Source organism: Suncus etruscus, chromosome 7 (genome assembly GCF_024139225.1).
Source record: "Suncus etruscus isolate mSunEtr1 chromosome 7, mSunEtr1.pri.cur, whole genome shotgun sequence".
NCBI lineage: Eukaryota > Metazoa > Chordata > Mammalia > Eulipotyphla > Soricidae > Suncus > Suncus etruscus.
Window position 1 is genome coordinate 61,567,424 of NC_064854.1, and position 23,739 is coordinate 61,591,162.

Consider the following 23,739-nt stretch of genomic DNA (forward strand, 5'->3'; position numbering starts at 1 on the left):
GGACAGGCAACTGGATCCTGAAGAGGAAGGTCGGGATCCTTTAAGGCTGGCGCCTCCCTCCCCCTTCTTCCTGCCTGCGGGGGGGGGGGGGGCTGCGCCTCCCAAAAGACCATTCCTAAGGCCCTAAAGTCCTGGAACTAAGAACCATCCTCCAGTCTTTCTTAGAAAACACGCCCTTCCTCCGGAACTGGAATGTCCTTCCCGTACACCACCACCCCCCTACCCCCTTACCCTCACCCTCACCCTCACCCCAAGTGGCCCCACAACAAGCCAGGAGGGCAGAGAGATGGCAGCTGCCACCTGGTCTGTCCCAGGCTCTGAAATTGGGGCTCCTAGCCCAGTACCACCCCTGAGGGTAACCATCCTCCTCGCTGACCTCATGTCAAATCTGGTATCCTAGTTACCAGTACCTGGGGGCTCACTGCCTGGTCCTACAACCTTGCTCTCCTCTCCCCTCACAGCTGCACCCTTTCCTTCCCCTCACAGCTCTGGGGTTCTCCACCCTGCAACCCTGCCTTCCCCTCACAGCTCCAGGGATCCAGCACTCTGCCCCCGCCAACCTTGCCCTCTCCTCAGGCTGCCCAGGACAGCCTGAGATCCCTGATCTCAGCCTGATGTCCCCCTGACATCCTGCCTGAACACCCCCTTGGCAACCCCTGGGAACCAGCTCTGACTGACTGCTTATGGCTTCCTATCACTTGGCTGCAGGCTGATCCTCTGTTTCTTCAGGAGGGCTGAGCTAGCAGGATGTGGGGGCCATTGCCCTAGTCTGGTGGGTTGCACACAGTGCAGTTTGTGGCTGACCTTCCAGGGCTCCAGCCTAGAGGCCACCCACAGCCAAGGGGGGGTCACCCCCTCACCTCTACCTTTCCTCTTTCAACCTACAGTAGCAGAAGGTCCCTCTTACATCAAAGGCTCTTTCTGGAAGGTTCCAAACCCCAGAAAATGACTCTGCAAAAGTTGCCTCACTCCACGAGAGCGCCCCAATCCACCTTCATTAGGGCTGTGGTGTTGAAAGATATGTCCAGGGCTGGCAGAGAAAGGCCTCTCACCATCCATCCATCCATCCATCTCATAATCCACCTCCATCCAGGACTCATAATTAATGTTTTTCAACATTGTGGGACTTGAACCCAGAGCACAGCACCTGCTACAGCCCAGCCAGCACCAGAACTTTTAACTACTGGGTTAAGAGAGGGAGAGATTAGATAGCAGGGAAGGCTCTTACCTTGCTTGCATCTGGAATCTCGGGTTTGTTCCTGGGCACAACATATAAATCCTTGACTCCTGCCAGGACTGATCCTTAAGCACCTCTCTGCTGCAGCTAGCTTTGGTCCAGCTGTATTAGAAAACTTTGAATTCTCTCCAGTAAAGTGGGAAACATGAATGGTGATGGAATATGAAGAAATGAGGAAACCACACAAGGTTATTTGGGAGAACAGTACTCTGATTTTTAATGTGAAAAATCAGGGGTATAAATGGGGGTTTTGCCAGTCAGTTTTTTCTCTAGTATGAAAAGAACGCTCACATTTTTTATGCAAAGTACAAATATCTTTCTTGTTAACAGAAGCTTTATCAGTATACATTGTTTGATTTACGAAACAATTCACCTGGTTTTAGGTGGTAATCAGACCTGATGAATAAATATATTTCAAGTAAGAGTCCAGAGTTAAAAAGAGAAAGTTAATTATAACATCTCAAAGCAGTTCTTGTTCTGCTAGTCTCTGATGTAAATTAGGGGATTTAGCAAGGAGCTGGGTTTCCCTATCAAACTTCCTATTTCTGAGAGGAGAAGTTTGTTTCTTTTTGTTTGTTTGGTTTTTTGTTTTTGTTTTTGGATCACACCCAGCAGTGCTCAGGTGTTACTCCTGGCTCTGCACTCAGAAATTGCACCCAGCAGGCAAAGGGGGTGAGTGGGGGTTGGGGGTGGGAGAGAGAATCCTATATGGGATGCCTGAATTCGAACCACTGTGCTATCTCTCCAGCTCCTAGGGAGAGCTTTTTTTTTTTTTTTTTTTGTAGTTTTTGGGTCACACCCAGCAGTGCTCAGGGGTTACTCCTGGCTTCATGCTCAGAAATTGCTCCTGACAGGCACGGGGGACCATATGGGACGCTGGGATTCGAACCGATGACCTCCTGCATGAAAGGCAAACGCCTTACCTCCATTCTGTCTCTCCAGCCCCCCCTTTTTTTTTAATTGGAGCAAATAAAAGAGATAAAGTATATCTAAAAGGGATGTAAATCTTTTTTGCTCCTGGCTGGGGGGACCATATGGGATTCAGGGAATCAAAACACTGTCTGGGGCCATAGAGATAGCATGGAGGTAGGGCATTTGCCTTATATGCTGAAGGACGGTGGTTCGAATCCCAGCATCTCATATGGTCTGGCTAATCTATCTATTCTTCTTAAAACCATAATGGCTGAAATATCAGACCAATAAATATTTGTTGTACAGGGACCATAACATAGGCTGGTTGCTTTAGTAGTATAAAGACGGAAAACTTACCTAACACTTAGGAGTCAATACAATTAGTTAAAAAACTATTTTTATAAGAAATGTTATAAGAAGCAAAAAATGGAGTAATACTAACATCCTCTGCTCTTGCCATAACAGCATATAGGAAATTTTAAACAAGCCTAGATAGGAATTTCAGTGGGTTTGACTGCTGATCTCCTTTTTTGAATAAAGCAATAAAACTATATTAGTAGCTGTTATTAAATGAAATAGGCTTGGGAAAAAGCTAGTCAGATTGTGGTGAGGAGACACATGAAGATTATTGGGGCTCACTCATCCTGAGGCAAACCATTGTTGAACAGGGATGTTACTAGAAGATATATGACTAGACTTATGAGCACTATTTCTAAGATACCAGACATGAACATTACTTCCTGGGTATAGGAATTTTCCCTGATCTGGGAATGGAACAGAGAAATCATAGATCTTCAATGATGTGCCTATGGGCTGGAATACTGCAGCTTTGGTGGGGAAGCCACACTCAAGCCACCTAGGGAAGTTCCTGAGAAGGCTTCTATCGTCTTGTTAATAATTTCTGCAGTCTGCAATTATGCTGTGATTGGGCACCTCCTGAAAGATGTCATTAAGATTATCATATCTAGGGGCCAGAAAAATAGCACAGTGGTAGGATGTTTGCCTTGCACACAGCCGATTCAGGACTTATGGTGGTTCCAAATCCCAGCATCCCATATAGTCCCCCCTGCCTGGGGCAATTTCTGAATGCAGAGCCAGGAGTAACCCCTGAGCTTTGCCAGGTGTGATCCAAAAACAAAAACAAAATAAACAAACAAACAAAAATATTATTATATCCAAAAGTTACTATTCTAATCTCCCAAGGGTCTGAAATAGATCACCTTTCTTATGGTTAATATCTTTAAGTTCCAAGCCAGCTAAAAGGACACGGAAGCTAGTGGGAAGACACCCTATGGGTTTATGCTTATTAGTAGAAAAGCAAATGGGAACATCTCTTCTCAGGACAGTAAATAATTAACTCTGGCTGACAACCTATGGGGCAACTTGGTCTCCCCCACCCCCCACATGAGTCTTGTGTTCCCTGTCTGTCCAAAAGGGTGTGGAGAAGCGAGAAATGGGGGTTGGGAAAATGGGGAGTGTTGGGCAGATATGACCAATAAGCCTGTCTGATTCCATTAGTAGAGGCAGTGACCAGAGTTAAAACAGCACAATAACATAGCAAGAAACATATATACATAAGATTTCTGGTTTGAGAGTTTATCAGATGCAGTCAGGATGCATTTGGTCTCAGCTACCAGCTCCAAAGTCATCTCTCTCCAGGTGGTTTTCTGTAGTCACAGCTATCAGAGGGAGATTCAGGATGGTCTGCCTCCTGCCCTGGGGGCTGAGTCAACTAAATGTGCTGGAGTCCTTTTTCTGTTCAGATGGGGGACTCCGACAAAGCCAAAGAGGTTCCTACCTTTTCTTTCTGCAAACCTGCAAACTTAACTAGCTGTTAGTATAAAGAGGACAATAACATTGTTTCTTTCCCTTCACTGGGTCCAAGAGAGATGCCTCTATACCTATATGAATTCTTTTACCCTTAATATTTCCAGGGGAAGCTACAATTTTCCCCTCGAGTCCTTATATTCCCGAAGCTTTCCTGCTGGCCTTCTGTTTCATATTGTCTCTAGAGATTCTATCACCTTAGAGATCTTACAAGGGAAATGTGGGCAAAAGTCCATCCTCTGGGCCCGGAGAGATAGCACAGCGGTGTTTGCCTTGCAAGCAGCCGATCCAGGACCAAAGGTGGTTGGTTTGAATCCCGGTGTCCCATATGGTCCCCCATGCCTGCCAGGAGCTATTTCTGAGCAGACAGCCAGGAGTAACCCCTGAGCACCGCCGGGTGTGGCCCCCCCCCCCAAAAAAAAAAGAATCAAAGCAAAGAAAAAAAAAAGAATCAAAGCAAATTTCCCATAATCACAACGTGTTCAAATGTATTTTATCTATAAGTAACCAATAAATGAGTGGTATTTAGTCATTTTGGAGACTCAAAAATAACAGAAGCAAAATTTGTGTCATATATTGCAAATTTTACAGTCTTCATAAAATTTAGCTATCCATAAAATTAATTAAATAATCATTCTAAGGCTGGAGAGGTGGTACAGGGAGTAAGGCGTCTGCCTTGTGTGCACTAGCCTAGGACTGACCGCAATTAGATCCCCTGTCGTTCCATATGGTCCCCCAAGCCAGGAGTAATTTCTGAGTGCATAGCCAAGAGTAACCCCTGAGTGTCACTGGGTGTGGCCAAAAAACAAAAATACAAAACAAAACAAAAATTATTCTATACTTCAAATGTTTTTAAAGAAATGTATCATATAGTTGACATACTGATCAAAATACAATTGTTTCACGATAAGGGAAAGCAGTTATTGAAAAAATAAATAAAAAGGGGGCCGGGCGGTGGCGCTAGAGGTAAGGTGCCTGCCTTGCCTGCGCTATCCTTGGACGAACTGCGGTTGGATCCCCTGCATCCCATATGGTCCCCCAAGCCAGGAGCGACTTCTGAGCGCATAGCCAGGAATAACCCATGAGTGTCACCGGGTGTGGCCCAAAAACAAAAACAAACAAAAAAAATGTAGAAAGAAGGGCTGGAACGATAGCACAGCATAAGGCATTTGCCTTGCACACGGCCAACACAGGACAGACCCTGGTTCGAATCCAGGCACCTTATATAGTCCCCCAAACCTGCCAGGAGCGACTTCTGAGCAGAGTCAGGAGTAACCCCTGAGTGTTGCTGGGTGTGACCCCCCCCCAAAAAAAAATATATATGTGTATATATTGAGAGAGAGAAAGAATTTTTTTTTTTTGGTTTTTCAGGCCACACCCGTTTGATGCTCAGGGATTACTCCTGGCTAAGGGCTCAGAAATTGCCCCTGACTTGGGGGACCATATGGGACACCAGGGGATGGAACCGTGGTCCTTCCTTGGCTAGCGCTTGCAAGGCAGACACCTTACCTCTAGTGCCACCTCGCCGACCCCGAGAAAGATTTTTTTTTAAATAAAATGGGAGAGAAGAAAAAGGAAAGAAAAAAGTTGAATAGCAAGTATATTTGTAAAAATTATTGACCATTCTATACTTCAATGGAATAATTTATTATAAAATGAGAATAACTTTTTCTATCTTCTAGATAGAAGATAATAAAATGTAGGAGAAAATATAAAAGAAAAGTTGCAACACTATTCAGCAAGTTCAGATAATACTGACTTGTATGTTTAGTTGTACTGAGAATTTCTCTAAAGCACACTTTCAACCTTACTAAAAATAAATCAATATTTACTGTTAAGCCAGGACACTTCAAAATCTTGTCTCAACACCCTGATAGGATTCCAGAAAATCAATGGGAAAGTTCTGTAGGAATCTGCCTACCTCAGGGAACCTAAACGTAACCCGGAAGCTCAAATGCACCAACCACAGCATAGTCAATATTCAGACACTGACTTTAGTAACACCATTGGGAAAAGGGACAAAGGCCACAGATGGACTCTTGTTTATCTAAGTTCGGACCATTCCACATGCCTTTGTGTTGTCACAAATAGGAAGTAAACGTGTTTCTGTTTACAAAAGGGGCAGACTGAAGTGGTAGGCGAAAAATGGGGACACTGGGGAGGGAAGGTGCCACTGGTGGTAGGATTGGTGCTGAAACATTGAAAGCTGGAAATAACTGCATTATGAACAACTTGGTAAATCACTGTGTTAAAATAAACACTTAAAGAAAAAGCTGGCTGCCATAGCCCCTGGCTTATAGGCATGATGGCTAAATACTAGTAGGACATTTGTGGTGCAGGCCCAGCCTCCCCCCACCCCTGAGAAAGAGGTTTCAGTACTGGCAGACACTGCTGAGAAAAGGCCAGTTGTGCCTTAGGTTAGCACTTGGCAGGATAGCAATCATGAAACTTAGTCAATATTAATGTATGATGAGAATTAACAAAACAGTGTGCCTTTGCTTCTTGCATCAGAATAACGGCATAGAAATTCACAAGCAGGGCCCGGAGAGATAGCACAGCAGTGTTTGCCTTGCAAGCAGCCGATCCAGGACCTAAGGTGGTTGGTTCGAATCCCAGTGTCCCATATGGTTCCCCCCCCCGCCCCCCCCCGCCCCCCCCCCCCCGTGCCTGCCAGGAGCTATTTCTGAGCAGACAGCCAGGAGTAACCCCTGAGCAACGCCGGGTGTGGCCCAAAAAACAAAAAAAAAAACAAAAAAAAAAACAAAATTCACAAGCAGTCAGATAAAATTTCAGGAGTCAGCCAGTTTCATTTCAAGACCCTAACCACCATGTGTATTTTCTACACCAGGCCCACCAGGAGAGATAGCACAGCGGTGTTTGCCTTACAAGCAGCCGACCCAGGACCAGGCTCCTTTCTAAGCAGCCTTTCTTTGCTGCCCTCGTGATCCCTTGCTGCCTTTCACTCTCTTACCCCCCCCCCCCAAGGCTTTTATTCCAAATCTCAGACCCCTCCCAAGTGTGGGTGGGTCTGACCATCCAGGTGGGAAAACAGGAAGTTGGGGAAGGAGATACTCATACTTACTTACTCTAAGCTGATGGAATAATCTACAATAAAATTGTTCTCAAGCTGGTAGAATCAAAAATAATATTTCTAAGAGGCCGGAGAGATAGCATGGAGGTAAGGTGTTTGCCTTACCTACAGAAGGTCGGTGGTTCAAATCCCGGCACCCAATATGGTTCCCTGAACCTGCCAGGAGCGTAGAGCCAGAAGTAACTCCTGAGCACTGCCGGGTGTGACCCCCCCAAAAAAAAATAATAGTGTTTCTAAGAATAATAATAGTGATAATTTTTCTTAGTTATTTCGTATTTTATAGGCGACAAGTATGTTTGGTCTTTTAATTACATCTGCCCTCTTTTTACAATATCTTTTTGGTATAATATTAAATAGATAATGGGATTGTACTTTGTCAATTAATAGTTGACTAGCAAATATGGATATGATATGATATGATAGAATAGGATATGATAAAAAAAGAATCATATCCAAGAGGAAAGAATATTTTTCTGATTTCCGTTGTCTAGTAAGAATTATATTAAAGGGGCTGGGCGGTGGCGCTAAAGGTAAGGTGCCTGCCTTGCCTGCGCTAGCCTTGGACTGACCGCGGTTCGATCCCCCGGTGTCCCATATGGTCCCCCAAGCCAGGAGCAACTTCTGAGTGCATAGCCAGGAGTAACCCCTGAGCGTTACCGGGTGTGGCCCAAAAACCCAAAAAAAAAAAATTATATTCAAAAGGAAATAATAAGTACTTTTCTGATGTCTGGTTATGGTAAATGAAACTGATGACAAAGAATTTACAATATACATATAATGTTTAGATGATTGTCTAATGATTGTACTGACACACAATGTTTATCCTATAGTAAAAAAATGTCACATTTGATCTACCCAACTTCCTACGATTGATAATTTTTTGCTTAAATCTGAAGCAGAACTCCTAATAAAACGAACTCAGTTCCAACTACTCTTGAATGTGTTTGGTTTCCAGGTACCCACTTTTTGCCGACTCCTTGCTCCTCTCCTCCTATTGAATAATCCTTTAGGCCCTTTCAGTGCTGCCTGACTCAGCTGGCCAGCAGCACTCAGCAGACCAGAGGAAAATTTGTGCCAGGCTCGTTGACCAGGCTTGGTGCCCAGCCCGATGTACCATCTCTCCAGCCCCAACTGCAGGTGGCTTTCAGAGCTAATTCCCAGCTTTCAGGTACTTCAGAGACAGGAAGAGCCCAGGCCACCCAGACACAGGCTTTCTCCTATCTGTCCCAGAAATCTTCTGGTTCCTTACCAGGAATTCGTTTAGGTGCTTCTCCCTTGCTTAAGTTTTGGGGAAAGACAAGGCCAAGGAACCTTCTCAACATTTTCCAGTGTCCAGCCCCCAAGGTGTGGGCTGGCTTGAAAGTCAAGTCCAGCTCTTTAATTCCTTTTGGTTCAAATCCTGCTCTGGCTCTGTCTGTCCCATTCCACAGTCTTGTGCAGAAACAGGAAGTTGGGAATAAGGAAGTGGTTAGTACAGTGAGGAGGGCGTTTGCCTTGCACCCGCTAGCCCCATTCAATCTCCACATCCCTTATGGTACTCCCCAAGCACTACCAGCAGTTAATTCCTGAATGCAGAGCTAGGAGTGACTTTTGAGCATCTCCAGGGCATGATTCCAATATTTAAAAACAACAACAACAACAACAAAACCCAAACCAAACAAAAAAATACCCCAACCAATTAGTTGGGAATTTTCACTCTGGGACCTCCTGGGGGGAACTGAACTGGTCCCACATATAGATAATTCCCTATAGCTCATGTTTTCAGGAAACCCTCAGGAATTTACAAACGAGTGAGTGAGTGTGTGTGTGTGTGTGTGTGTGTGTGTGTGTGCGCGCTCGATACTTTGCAAAGACAGAGTGCCCAAGGTTGCATGTGTGTGATACTTTGCAAAGAGTGTGTGTGTGTGTGTGTGTGTATGTGTGTGTAATACTTTGCAAAGACAGAGCAAAGAGCGTGTGTGTGTGTGTGTGTGTGTGTGTGTGTGTGTGTGTGTGTGTGTGTGTGTGTGTGTGTGTAATACTTTGCAAAGACAGAGCGCCCAAGGTTGCGTGCCTGGAAGCGTTGCATGGTCAAATCACCGTCAGTATGATTTAGAAGAGAAAAGCTGGCAAAAAAAAAGAGAGCTTCAAGAGTGGGATTCGAACCCACACCTCCAGGAGAGACTGCAGCCTGAACGCAGCACGTTAGACCGCTCAGCCATCCTGACGATCCTGAGAGACCTTTTGCACTTACATAGAACAGTGGGCGGAGCGAGAGAACCAAGCGGTTTGTCCTTTGGGTTCGAGGGGCAACGGATGCGGGGCCGTGTTGCCAGGGACCAAGCGCACAGGGGCAGCGAGACAAGCAGGTCGGGGCACTGGGCTTGGCGGGTCACATCGGCACTGGGCAGGGCGACAACTGCTGCAGCGGGCCGGGGTGGGCCGGGCGGGCAGGGACGGGTGCGGTGGGGCTCAGTGTCGAGGAAGACACTAGGATGTACTCTGCTACGCTCCTTGGTGGTCTATTGGTTAGGATTCGGCGCTCTCACCGCTGTGGCCCGGGTTCAATTTCCGGTCAGAGAAGCTCTCCTCTTACCCTTCAATTTTGTTTAAAGATTTAAAGATTTATTCCGTCCCTGACATCTCCACAAACGCCCCAAGTCCTTCGCCTGCTACTTTTGATCTCTATGGTTCTTGCACCACAGTGTCTCTAGTCTAGGGCATCTCTCCACTTGGACAACCCTCATTCTCACCCTTCCTGGGGCCTGCAGACCCCAAGAGCAGCCCTTCCTGTCGATACCCACCTACGGAGCAAAGAAACATAAAAGAAAATTTAAAAAAAAGAGAGAAGAAAGGAAGAACTGGATTCAAAATGTAGCTTGTTGCATGAGCCGGGAATCGAACCCGGGCCTCCCGCGTGGCAGGCGAGAATTCTACCACCGAACCACCCATGCACACATCGCAGTCCCTTTCACTCTCACTTATGACCACGCTCACCTGTAAACTGTCCTAATTCTCCCCATTCGCACCCATGTTCTGTCATTTTTCCCCTCAGGGGGAAAAAAGGGCCCCTTATTACCCATCCCCACAAATGGACCTGGCTCACAGCAGATCTACTCTACCATCTGCTCCGGTTTTGGGGTGTTTCTGGAAAAACCCCTTCCTCAAACACAGCAGGAATGTGGGCGTGGCGTGGGTGTGAGTAGGTCCGAGCTTCAAGTTACACTTCAGCAAAAATTTAGGGTAACCATATAGAGAGAGAGGGAGCAGGGATGGATGTGCTAGTACACGCGGGGAGGAGAAGCAGGCAAAAAGGAAAGGATGTCAGAAGTGGGATTCGAACCCACGCCTCCAGGGGAGACTGCGACCTGAACGCAGCGCCTTAGACCGCTCGGCCATCCTGACACGCCTGTAACTCCCTGCAGTCACTTTGTGTGGCAGAGCAGCTCGAGGACCAGGTGGGTCTTTCTGATTGGCCCTGCAGCATCATTTCCGGGCATCTGGGCGTCTGAACGGTTGTCCCGGGTCTCTCTGCGCCTTGCACTCGGTTTGGAGCTTGGGTCTGCCGGATCAGGAAGTCTCAGTGATGCAACAGGATCCAGGCCTGTAAAGCTCATCCCCAACGCTGCGAGGAGACAAACTGATGTCACAAAGTAGTCTCATGTGTTCCCTGGTGGTCTAGTGGTTAGGATTCGGCGCTTTCACCGCCGCGGCCCGGGTTCGATTCCCGGTCAGGGAATGTGTGGTTTTTTTTTTTTTCTTTTTTTCTTTTTGATTCAACATCAAGAGCCACTGTTCCTGGTTTTAGCTTCCCTAGGTTCCACCCACCCCCCCTCCTTTCCCAACTTCCTTCTGCCTCCTCTTTCATTCCCTCATCTTCTATGAAAACCCTGCCATTTCCCCTCTACAGAGTGAGTATTCTCACATTACCTAGAGGACATACCACATGGTATGTGCATCTGCTCCTCCGCAGCTTCTTTCCAGGTCCCTTGTGTCCACTCCTTGACTGTGCTCGAAGGCCCCTCCCTGTGGCCTCTCCATCTACACTCTTTTTTTTTTTTTTCCATCTACACTCTTAATGGGACCCGTTCCTGCAGCAAGCAGCTCTCAGCTCTCAGCTCCATCCATCTCGTAGTCACCTGCATTCCTGCAGAGTTTTATATTTTTGTTGGTAAATACCTTGGCAGAGGGCAGAACTCAATCTGCTCTATTATTTCAATGGCATCATTTTCCAAGTACCTGCCCTGGTTCTACATCTGCAAAGAGCATCTTTATGCCCCCATGGAGATTTCTTTGAGGGTCCCGCAAGGAATTCATCTTCAGAGGCTCTAGTTGCCAATTCATTTATAAATCGTGCAAATATCGTAATGTTCCACAGGGCATGTTCTGGCCTGAAAGGACTTCCTCATCCCCGAGCCTTTCTAAGGAAGCACAGAACACTTAGAGATGAGGCAATAGTTCCCCACACCACCATCCTTTTCGAGAAGCTGACACTGATGGCAATTTCTGACATTGCTGCTACCCAGAAAACTGAGCTGTGGTTTTTGTTTGTTTGTTTTGTTTTGATTCAAGACGATGAAACTGCCTGCTGTGTGAGTGTGCAGTCTTCCCAAAAGGTTGGTGTTTGTTTGCTTGCTTGCCTTTTTAATCAAAATTACAAATAAAGCAGAGTGCAACTACATAGAAGGATTTCCGCACCAGAGAGCCTGTTCGGGAATTTGCCTTTGGAGGAGGGAATACAAAGCCAGGACACACAAGGAACAGCATTGTCCCCTACACAACTTGTTCCCTGGATCCCCAGAACAAAGTTCTGTGGGGCTGTGCGCTGGGCCCTCCAGGCAGTCGAAGGGCTGAGCTCTAGACTCCAGCTTCTAAGCCTGTAAATGCATCTTCTGTTTTAAACATCTGAGCTCAGTATATAGGTCAGCAGTAAGCAAAGAGCTCCCATCAAACGCCTCCTCATCCCCACTTCTTTTTTTTCCAAAGTAAAAACTTGCTGCTCAACTCATCAGAAATTCCATTTTGCAATCTGCTGACTTCCCCCTCTCCCCCTCCCCGCAGTTCCGAGGCGTTTGGTGTGAATAAGCTTGTTCTGGGGGTAGCTAGCTGGGTTAACGCTGACTCTCACCGTGCTCACAGCACCAGTGCATAGAATTAGAGTGAGTCGTTAAGGCCAGTCTAAGACTACTGCTAGAGCGGGTGTAGTACCCGATGCACTACCAGGTAATGCCAATGAGCCCCTTTAAAGCAGAGAAAGAAGCCAGCAAGGAACTTTTCTGGCTCTCAGGACCCCTTGAGCAGGCAACCAGATTGCTAGAGGAGCCATGTCCCAACACCTGCTCCAAAGAAATCAGAACCTTCATTTTTATTTTCTAGGGCTTGGCCAAGGAAGCCAGTCCTGGCATGTCTGAGTATCGTGGCTTGTGTCCCAATCCCCTACACTGCAAAATCATTTCCAATAGCCACATTTAAAACTGCATATTAACTGACTCCACTTAAAATATCTCTTGACTTCTGCAACAATGCTCACATATCTTCTGTCTGAAAAACTATTTAGGGACCAAAGTAATAGCACCGCAATAGGGTGTTGCCTTGCACACATCTGATCCAGGATGGACACAGTTTCAGTTTCCTGCATTCCATATGATCCCCCCAAGACTGCCACGAGCAATTGCTGAGCTTAGAGCCAGGAGTAACCCCTGAGCACGGCCAGGTATGACCCCCCCTAAAAAAAAAAAAAAACACTTCCATTTATTATTATTGCTGTTGTTTTTATTGTTATTATTTTAGTTATACTATGATTCACAGTCCTGTTAAGGGTAGAGTTTCATGCCTACCACGTTCCAACAACACACCCGTCCAAAGCCACATTTTTGTTTTGTTTTGTTTTTTTTTGTTTTTGGGTCACATCCAGCAGTGCTGAGAGGTTACTCCTGGCTCTATGCTCAAAAATCGCTCCTGGTAGGCTCGGGGTGTAGCATTAAATAATTAAGGATGGAGCTGGATGGCGGTGGATTTCTCTCCGTGCCATTCCAGTCCACGTGGCTCTGCAACCTCCATGCAGCCGGCGAGTCCCAGGCCCAGGTGAAATCACTCACTCACAGTCAGGCGTCAGGAAGCAACAACTTTATTCAAGCCCTAGCCACCACGTGTGTGTGGCCTATTCATAACCTTTCAAGCACAGCAATATTTTGCTAGCCCTGCATCTTATTTCCTGTTAGCCATCTTCCCTTTAGGCTCCATGCTGGTCAAAGACCAGAACACAGAAACCCAGAAGCCAGAGCACACAGCAGCGCAGAAAGGGCAAGGAGCCAAAAGGCCCGAATTCCCTTGGTTCAAGCCTTATCTAACATTTCCAAGACCCCTCCCAGGAATGGGAGGGTCTCGCAGGTAAAGTTACACCTACTATCCGGTTCCCAAGACCCCTCCCAGAAATGGGTGGGTCTCAGGGTCTCAAATAGGTACACCCACATTTCCTCCTTTTCTTAATATTTTTAGCCGAAAGGGGATAAGGGGATGGGAAGTAATTTCTTATTCTGGGGACTGTTCTTGGATTCACAAATACCCAGCCAAGATAACAGCGAAGATATCTTGCAAATGGCGCCGGGAACAGGTGAACCTGAACCCTCAATAACTGTAAGTAAAACGCTTTATTGAAAATTGCCTCTGGAGATCCTTGAATGGCTTCTATGGTCAGCCGTGTTGATTGTACCACCTTGTTACAAATTCTTTGGTTTGGCGTTTGTCAAGTGGATATTTCCATGCTATTTAAAAAAAATAGGCTGAATGATAGGTAAATTCATTGCTTTTAAATGGTTGTGGTCTATAGTTCAAATAACAATTAATACTCAAATATTTGCCTCGCCTGTGTTGGCTCCATTAGCCATAGTTTGTGGAATCTCTGTGGTTGCTAATATTGTTATGGCGTGCATAGGTATTGGCTGGTATTTCGAAAGAAAAAAGTGTGAAAAAAGTAAGGCTAAGACCAGCCTGAAAAATAAGGAGATCTATCCAATGAAACTCCAGGCCAAAGCGCAGGCTAATAAATCTAGCACCACCATCAAAAATATAGGCATTTTTCCCAATAAAAAATCTACTCGGAAACATAATTTAGAAACTCAGAACCCAAATCAAAATATTAACACTGATAACCAACCCCCGGTGCTAAGTCCACAAGTGAGTCCGGATTCTGTACACAAAATGGAATCACAAAATAGTGCCGGCTCAAATAACAAATCACAGGCTAGTGCTCCACATGTCAGGGCTCAGAGCCCGGTGCAAAGTACTTCTGCTAATCCGGCCTCAATTCCGTTACAAACAGTATATAAAACCATTTACAAACCCCTTGAAATAAAAGACATGGAACGGTTTAAAAAAGCACGTAAGGAATTTGGGCCAACCTCTCCATACTGTCTGAAAACGCTAAAACTTTGGTGTCAAAAATCACTTTGAACACTGCATAAATTTCAAAAACTAGCTGAAATATGCTTGCCATCTAAACAGCAAACGAAATGGGAAATGTTCTATGCGAAGGGTGTAAAATCCAAATTATATAGCCCGAATGAAACAAAAAAACGAGTGGCAGGGATCACTCTATCGTATGAATTATTAATGGCAAAAAATCAATATGCAGATATTCAGGCACAAGCTGCTTTACCTAAGGAAATCTTAAACATAATTAAAAATATTGCAGTATCCTCATGAAAAAAACTTGATATGAACAGCACAGGTGCAGGAACCTTTTTAAAAATTACCCAAGGTCCCCATGAGCCATATATCAACTTTGTAGCTAAACTCAAAGATGCTTTGAAAATACAAGTCAAAAATAAGCAGGTTAAAAAATATTTAAAAAAAAGTTTGGCTTATCATAATGCGAATTCAGCCTGCAAATTAATATTGGCCCCTTTGCAGAACAACGCTAACTTAAATAATTTTTTATATGCCTGCAGAAATGTTTATAATTCTTCAGCAAACCTGAATCCAGTGCAAACTTTTGCAGTCAGTAAGGAAACAAAGTCCTTCTACCCCCAGGAAAAAAGCACCACCCCAAAGCCTGGTCTCTGCCCAAAATGCAAGAGAGGTCGCCACTGGGCAAAAGATTGCAAATCTGAAAATCTCCCTAACAATAACACAGGAAATGGTTTTAACACTACACCCAGAAGGCAATTCTTCTGTTACCATTGTGAAAAACAGGGCCATTTCAGAAGAAATTGTCGTCTTTTGTTAAATTAAGCTCCTCAGGAACACACATTTCCAATGCAGGGAAACGCCTACCGGGCCAGTCCCCAGGCCCGTGCAAATCAGGGGCAAAGTCCACAAACCATACTTCTTCCGAGCCCAGCCCAAAATTGCTCACAATTATCAAATTAATTCATGCAACTGCGGGGAGTGCTGGGCTCAACATAACTTGCCCAAAGAACATTACAATTTACCCAGAAGCATGCCCTTTCATGTTAAAAACTGGCATTGTGGGCCCGCCACCACCAAATACAATGGAATTGATTCTCGGCAGAAGTTCCCTCAATGTAAAGGGTATATCAGTAACCACAGGTGTCATTAACTCAAATTCAAAGGGAGAAATTATTGTAGTGATTACGGTACCGGATACTTGGACATTCAAAAAGGGAGAAGCAATTGCCCAGATAGTTATATTGCCATATGTCAAATTTGGAACTTCAGATAAGACACGATTTGGAGGTTTTGGAAGCACAGATCCAGGGGCCGCCCATAACCCAATTATCGCTTTGGTTACTAAATTTAAAGAGGAAAATCCGATGATTAAACTTCACTTTCAGGGGCGACCCTTTAATGAAATGATAGACACCGGGGCGCAAATCACAGTAATTTCTGATAAGGAATGGCCAGAAAATTGGCCTCTACAAGAAATTCCATACTCGCTAGAAGGAGTGGGAGGCTTAAGTTTCTGTCTGTTAAGTAAAAGGACTATGGTAGTTCACGGCCCAGAAAATCAAAAGGCCATAATTAAACCTCATGTGGGCCCATTCTCACCTTCTCTGTGGGGTCGCGACCTACACAAACAGTGGAAAGCTGAATTCCACATCCCATTAGCTCCAGAAGAGTCTGGAACTTCTCCTGAAATAAAAACTCAGAATTTTTGGTAGGGGCCACTGACAGAAAGAACCCAGCACCGATAAAAATAAAATGGAAATCTGATAAACCAATTTGGATAGGTCAGTGGCCCCTTAAAATTGATAGATTAAAGGTGCTAACAGAATTAGTGGAAGAACAGCTAAAATTAGGGCATATTGAGCCTTCATTTTCTCAATGGAATTCGCCTATATTTACCATACAAAAGAAGTCCGGAAAATGAAGACTGTTGATGAATCTGAGAGCAGTAAACATATCTATGGTACCCATGGGAAAATTGCAAACAGGTTTACCATCACCTGTAGTTATCCCAAAGGAATGGCCACTAGTCATAATTGACTTGAAAGACTGTTTTTACCATATTCCTATTCACCCGGATGATAAACACCGGTTTGCATTCTCAGTTCCTTCTATAAACAATACCCATCCCTGCCGGAGGTTCCAATGGACTGTCCTCCCCCAGGGCATGCTGAATTCCCCAACAATGTGTCAATTTTTTGTAGATAAGATTTTGAGCCCTGCTCGTGAAAGATTTCCTCAAGCCATGATCTTTCATTATACTGATGATATTCTTATCACAATGAACAATGAAACAGATCTACAGGACGTATATTCTTTTGTTATTGACTGTTTGCAAACAGCAGGACTGAAAATAGCTTTAGAAAAGATACAGACTATGCCACCATATCAATACTTGGGTTTTATTTTGGACCGAACGTCTATACGTCCACAAAAAAATCTCCATCAAAAAAGAAAACCTCGGGGCCGGGCGGTGGCGCAAAGAGGTAAGGTGCCTGCCTTGCCTGCGCTAGCCTTGGACGGACCGCGGTTCGATCCCCCGGTGTCCCATATGGTCCCCCAAGCCAGGAGCGACTTCTGAGCACATAGCCAGGAGTAACCCCTGAGCGTTACCGGGTGTGGCCCAAAAACCAACAACAAAAAAAAGAAAACCTCAAAACACTTAATGATTTTCAGAAACTTTTAGGTAACGTGAATTGGCTCCGGCCTGCGCTAGAAATCCCAAATGCAGAATTGTCTAATTTGTTTAAAACGTTGGAGGGTGATTCTGCCCTAGACAGCCCAAGAAATTTAACTATAGAGGCCAAAAATGAATTGAACTTCTTCTTGAACAGGTTGCAACAATCATTTCTCTCAAAATTCATCCCGGGAGAGAAGGTTTCTTTATTAATCTTCCCTACAAAAGAAACCCCTACGGGGGCATTGATGCAACAGGCAGGTCCGCTGAAATGGGTATATTTACATAACAAACAGCCTCGGTCTGTGATATCTTATTTGGATTTAATTTCAGAACTCATCATCAAAGCAAGACTCAGATCTATATCTTTGCTAGGATTTGACCCTGATATATTAGTATTGCCAATACCAAAAAAGGAAATTGAGTCAATATTGCCTCTTAATGAATCTTTACAAAGGGCCCTTTCAGATTTCACAGGAGAAATTTCCTCTCATTATCCACCAGGAAAGACATGGGACTTTTTGAAAAAGACTCAGTTTGTTATTTCTTCAATCGTTCGAGACTCTCCTATCCCCAATGCAAAGGTTTTTTACATAGATGGGTCCAGTGAGGGTAAGGGTGGAATAACTGAAGAAAACATAAAAATAACCATAGATACCAAGTATAAGTCAGCACAGAAAGTTGAATTAGCAACGTTAATTTACCTATTAGAAAATGTATCTGACGCCATGAATGTTGTCTCTGATTCTTTGTATGTGGTAAATTTATGTCCTGTGATAGCCACGGCCTCTCTCAATGCTCATAGCCCAATTATACAAAATTTACTACAAACATTACAACAGCTTATTCAAAAACGAACTGAACCCATCTTCATCACGCATATTAGAGCCCACTCAGGTCTTCCAGGGCCAATGGCTCAAGGAAATAAAACTGCAAATTTGTTGGCAATGCCTATATTCAAGTCACCTACAGAAGAACATACAGCATTACACACAAATGCTCGCCACTTACATGTAAATTACCAGATTCCCTGGAGGCAAGCTAGAAAAATTATAAAAAGGTGCGACATATGTGCCCCATTAGCAAAAAAGACTCATATAGCAGGAGCAAACCCAAAAGGCTTACAGTCTAATGAACTGTGGCAAATGAATGTAACTCAAACAGATTTATTTCCAAAGAAACCTTATCTTCATGTGGTGGTGGACACTTATTCTCAATTTATTTGGGCAATCCCTATGTCTTCCCAAAAGTCTAAGGCAGTTTGCAGTTTTCTTTTACAATGCTTTTCAGTTATGGGTGTTCCGTATTCCATTAAAACTGATAATGGACCCGCCTATATCAGCAAAACTTTTGAATTCTTTTGTAAAGAATGGCAGATAAAACATCTGAAAGGAATCCCCTATAATTGCCAAGGACAGGCCATTGTGGAAAGAGCCCACAGGACGCTAAAAACTCAATTACAAAAGAATAGAAAAAGAGGTTTAGCACCTACTGAGCTGCTATCTTTGACTCTTCTTACACTAAATTATCTAAATTTACCCCAAGGGGAAAGTTACACTGCTGGGGAAAGACATTTTAAAGAAGATATTCAGAGACAAGAAACATCACATATACCGGTTTGGATCAAAGAGGATGAAAAATGGATCGCTGGATATCTTCTTCTGAGAGGAAGGGGATATGCATATGTTGGTACAAATGACAACCCCTCTAAGAAATTTTGGGTCCCTTTACACCTCATCAGAAATCGAATTAGTACAAACCACCAGGATCAGGTTGCTGGGACTACAAGCCTGCCCCCACGTCAAATACAAAATGCTCAAAACACTGACAATTGTAACACTGCTGTGGCCTCCGGGAAAGTAAACAAGGGATTAACGGTCTCACCCAATACCTCGAATAAAGCAGACAAGAGTAAGAATCCCTTACATTCCAGAATGCAAATAGAGAAAAAGAAACCTACATGTACTGGATTACGAAATTTAGGTAACTCATGCTATATGAACTCAATATTACAATGCCTGTATAATATTTCAGACTTGACTCAGTATTTTTATCAAGATCATTATAAAAAAGACATTAACAAAGAAAATCCAAGTGGACATAAAGGTAAATTAGCAGAACAATTTGGTCATCTCATAAAAATCATGGGAGATGGATATCATAGGAATGTTAATCCAGAACACTTCAAAGCAACAATTGGTTTACTTAATGGCCAATTTGCCGGACACGACCAACAGGATCCTCACGAATTATTGATGTTCCTTATAGAGGGACTACATCAGGATTTGCTTACTGAAAATTCAATAGCAGATAAAACTATACACCTGATAGACAATGAAAAACATGAACAATCTAGGCCTAAACACCAAAAGGCTCACAAATCTCTTATATATGACCTCTTTCAAGGACAGTTCAAATCTATACTACAGTGTCTCGCATGTCACCAAAAGTCTGAGGTATATGAAACATTTGTTCAGTTGTCCCTGGCAATCAAGCCTACAGATAAATGTACGTTACAAGAATGCCTCGTTGAATTCTTTAAAGAAGAAGATTTGAAAGGTAACAATAGAATTCATTGTAACAGCTGCAACACTAAAAGGGACTTTTTGAAGAGGACATACTTGTGGAAATTACCTCCAGTATTAATTATTCATTTGAAACATTTTGCTTTTGATGGCAAACAAATTAAAAAACTACTCACTTATGTGGATTTTTCTTTAGAAGACCTCAACTTAGCAGAATTCACTCAGGAAAAAAATTACAAAACTGAAAAATACATCTTATCATCAGTGTCTAACCATTTTGGTAAACTTCATTTTGGACACTGTACATCATACTGTAATATTGACTCAAGACAACACTGGATCAATTTTGATGACAAGAAAATCAAGAAAATTCCTACTGCATCGGTAAAATCCACAGCAGCATACATCCTGTTTTATACTTCTCAGAGATCTACTATAAATGCTTAATAATTATTTATTTTATTTGTTAGTTGTCATTAATGCTTTATGATTCATTTCACAGGTACTCCCGCTGAATAGGATTTAATATGATGAATCACCATTGTAGTTGCTTGTATGATGTATTTATGTCTTAATACCACTATTGATCCAGGCTCACTCGAGAGAAAGCTTCCTCATCGTACTAAGGTATTATATAGCAATATATTGAGATATACTCATCTAACAACTTTCACTCTTTCACTCTAACGTCATTGTTTTATTTGCCTCAATTTAGGCTTCTAGATGGAGGTGAATTCATAATTTCGACATAACAGTACCTTTTAGGTGGACTCTCTTTACAGTGCTCATCATCTATGGTTACGATAGAATTACTTGTCTCTACTTGTAGTATTGGTTTCCTTGGTCGTATTGTGCATGAAATTCTCTTGCAGAGTTACTCAACTATGCCTTAAAAATATATCTTTTGTTGTTGCTGTGAACTTGAAGAGTTTCATCTAAACTGTTTGCCGGCTATTGTATTTTAAAGCGCTTTTTGTTGATTCAGCTGAATTTTTTTTTTCGCTCTATTTGGGATCCTCCCAGCTAACATTTTTTGGTAAGTATGAATGAGTGATGGCCATGTTTGTGTGAAATATGTTTATGTATGTCTTGTATGTCTGTATGTCTTACATGTTTTGTATATAGTTCTTTTTTCCTGACTTTATCTTCCCCAATTTATTCTTACTTATCCTTCCCTCTTTTTTCCAAGTCCCTAACAGTCTATTTTCAAAAATCCCTCCACATTTGCAAATCATCGTGTGCAAATCATCACCCACTATGACAAGCCTCCTGATCTCTAACTGAGAAAGACATCGTAAACTGTTGCAGTGCTGTATCCTGCTTCTTATTACAACTGCTTTCCCTGACTCATCAAGTTTCTTTGGTCGAACTTTTGGGAGTTCTGGACTCCCTATCTTTTCATAGTAGTTTTTGAACTTGGAAGAAATTTCAGCTCTTGTAGTTTTATAATTGTAATCCTGTAAAGTTATATTTGAGTCTACACTTTTGTTGATTACTGTAATTAATGTTTTTACATCTTAGTTGTTAATTCTCAAAATTGATATGGTATTTCATTAAGGTTGTACTTTTGTTGCTTTGAATTAGGGGTTAGATACTGTCATAAATAAGTTGCTAGATTGTAATCCTGGCTGGTATTTTGGCCTTTTGCATGGGTGCATCATTGAAAAAAATAGCAGGTGCAAAAGGAGGTTTTATCCATTTTGGATAGACCCTCAATTTTTTCATTTACACGGGGAGGTTCTCTGCCTTAAGCATTTTGTTTTGGTTTTGAACTTAAGCTCCCACCTAATAATCGGTCGTACATGGTTCTTCATTTTCGGACCTCTTATGAACTGCTGACTGAACTAGAACTCATCTTGGATTGAATTCAAGTACATATGGATCTTATTTACTTTGGCGCCCATTGTGCGGGTGTGTGTGTGCCTCTTCCTTCGAAATAGGGGCCTAATTCACTGCCTCCAAAGATGGGCTTTCTTCTGCTCAAACTGGACTGAAATGGAAAATGTGTGTCTTCTCACCTGCTACGCAGCCTTGTGAGCATCTCATCTAAGAATTTCTGTCTCCGAATTACTTTCGGGCTTTGTGATTGCCCCGGGAGCTCCCCATGGCCTATTAGGTCCTGAATATTGGAATTTCTTACTCGACTTCTGCTTTTCAAGGGAATACTTACTCGAAATTGATCATCTTGGACGCTGTAGATTTTATTCTACTCTGGAGCTTGTAGTTAATTCCTTTACATCTGTTTCTGGTTTTAAACACCCTGTGTTAGGCTAAAAAATTTTTTTTCTATACTTTTTCCCGTGATGCACTTATGCAAACAGCCACTCTTTTACAATGGCTTAGTTATTCCTTTTACAATTAAAAACAAATATTATTTATTTCTGTACATTATTATTGTTTATTGTTTCTTTACAAACAAAGGGGGAATTGTAGCATATGAAAAAGTTTCCAAAAAAAAAAAAAGAAAAAGTTTCCATAAGATGATTCTTGGAATTGTATATAAAAGTGTTTCCTTAGGATTGTTCTGTGACTTTTGCCCCACCTAACCCTTCCAGGTGGGGCGCTGTGGAGTTGGGAATAAATAGCTGGAGGGACAGGAGTGAGGGGTCCTTCTGTGAAAAGCTGCTGGCTGCAGGAGGATTCTTTGGCTCTCCTTGCCCGATCTTTTAAACCCTATCGTTCTGGTCTGTGTGGATTATTATTTGCTGCGGATAAATATTTCCAAGGTCTTCCCCCGAAAGGGGACAAGGGAATGGGAAGTAATTTCTCATTCTGGGGACTGTTCTTGGATTCACAAATACCCAGCCAAGATAACAGCGAAGATATCTTGCAATCCATTAAATAATTTATTTATTTAAAAATGTGGCTATGGTGAGCCAGAGAGATAGCATGGAGGTAAGGCATTTGCCTTGCATGCAGAAGGACGGTGGTTTAAATCCCGGCATCCCATATGGTCCCCCGAGCCTGCCAGGAGCGATTTCTGAGCATAGAGCTAGGAGTAGCCCCTGAGCACTGCCGAGTGTGACCCAAAAACTAAACAAACAAACAAACAAAAACAAACTATTTAATGGATCACTGTAAATCTGTAGTTATAAAGTTGTTCTTGATTGAGTTTCAGTCATACAATACCCTTCACCAAAGCATATTTCCTAACACCAATGTCCCCAGTTTCCTCCCATTCTCTCCCCTACCTGCTCTGTAGCAGAACTTTTTCTTTTTTTCTTTTTTAAGAAGATTTTAGTACTTTTTTTAGGGAAAAAAATTATCTTGAGGCCTCAAATGTGGTGGAGTTGTATGTGAGAGATTCTGGATTTGATCCTTGGTACCAGGCAGTCATTGAGCACATTTTCCTTGTCCTCTCACAACCTTTATTTTAGTTTTATTTATTTTTGTTTAAACACCATGATTACAAGGTTGTTCACTATAGGGTTTTTTTTTTTTTCCACAGATAAAGTTGTTCATGATTGGGCCCGGAGAGATAGCACAGCGGCGTTTGCCTGCAAACAGCCTATCCAGGATCAAAGGTGGTTGGTTCGAATCCCAGTGTCCCATATGGTCCCCCCTGCCTGTCAGGAGCTATTTCTGAGCAGACAGCCAGGAGTAACCCCTGAGCACTGCCAGGTGTGACCCAAAAAACAAAAAAACAAAAAACAAACAAACAAAAAAAAGTTGTTCATGATTGAGTTACAGTCGTACAATGTATAACAACCTTCACCAATGCACATTTCCTGCCTCCAATGTAAACAGTTTCCCTGATGCCCTCTTTCCTCCCACCCACCTTGTCCTGCCTGACTCTGGAGCAGACATTTTACTTTCTCCTCTCTCTCTCTCTCTCTCTCCTCTCTCTCTCTCTCTCTCTCTCTCTCTCTCTCTCTCTCTCTCTCTCTCTCTCTCTCTCTCTCTCTCTCTCTCTCTCTCTCTCTCTCTCTCTCTCTCTCTCTCTCCCCGTTTATTTTGACATTGTGATTTGCACTACTACTAATGAAGGGGTGCCATGAATGTTTCTTTCATTCTCTATTCTAACTGCATTCTCCACTCTTAGCACCAAGCTTCCTACCATGGACTGGTCCTCCTAATCCTCATC

General features: G+C 43.2%; 3 non-coding genes across 3 annotated transcripts; 1 reads left to right on the forward strand and 2 right to left on the reverse strand.

The window, feature by feature from the left end:
- Positions 1-9,929: 9,929 nt before the first annotated feature.
- Positions 9,930-10,000, reverse strand: TRNAG-GCC (transfer RNA glycine (anticodon GCC)). The gene has a single exon. It is a non-coding gene; the product is annotated as a tRNA-Gly (tRNA).
- A 368-nt stretch (positions 10,001-10,368) lies between these two features.
- TRNAL-CAG (transfer RNA leucine (anticodon CAG)) lies at positions 10,369-10,451 on the reverse strand. Its single transcript has one exon. It is a non-coding gene; the product is annotated as a tRNA-Leu (tRNA).
- Positions 10,452-10,713: 262 nt separating this feature from the next.
- TRNAE-UUC (transfer RNA glutamic acid (anticodon UUC)) lies at positions 10,714-10,785 on the forward strand. Its single transcript has one exon. It is a non-coding gene; the product is annotated as a tRNA-Glu (tRNA).
- The last annotated feature ends 12,954 nt before the right edge of the window (positions 10,786-23,739 follow it).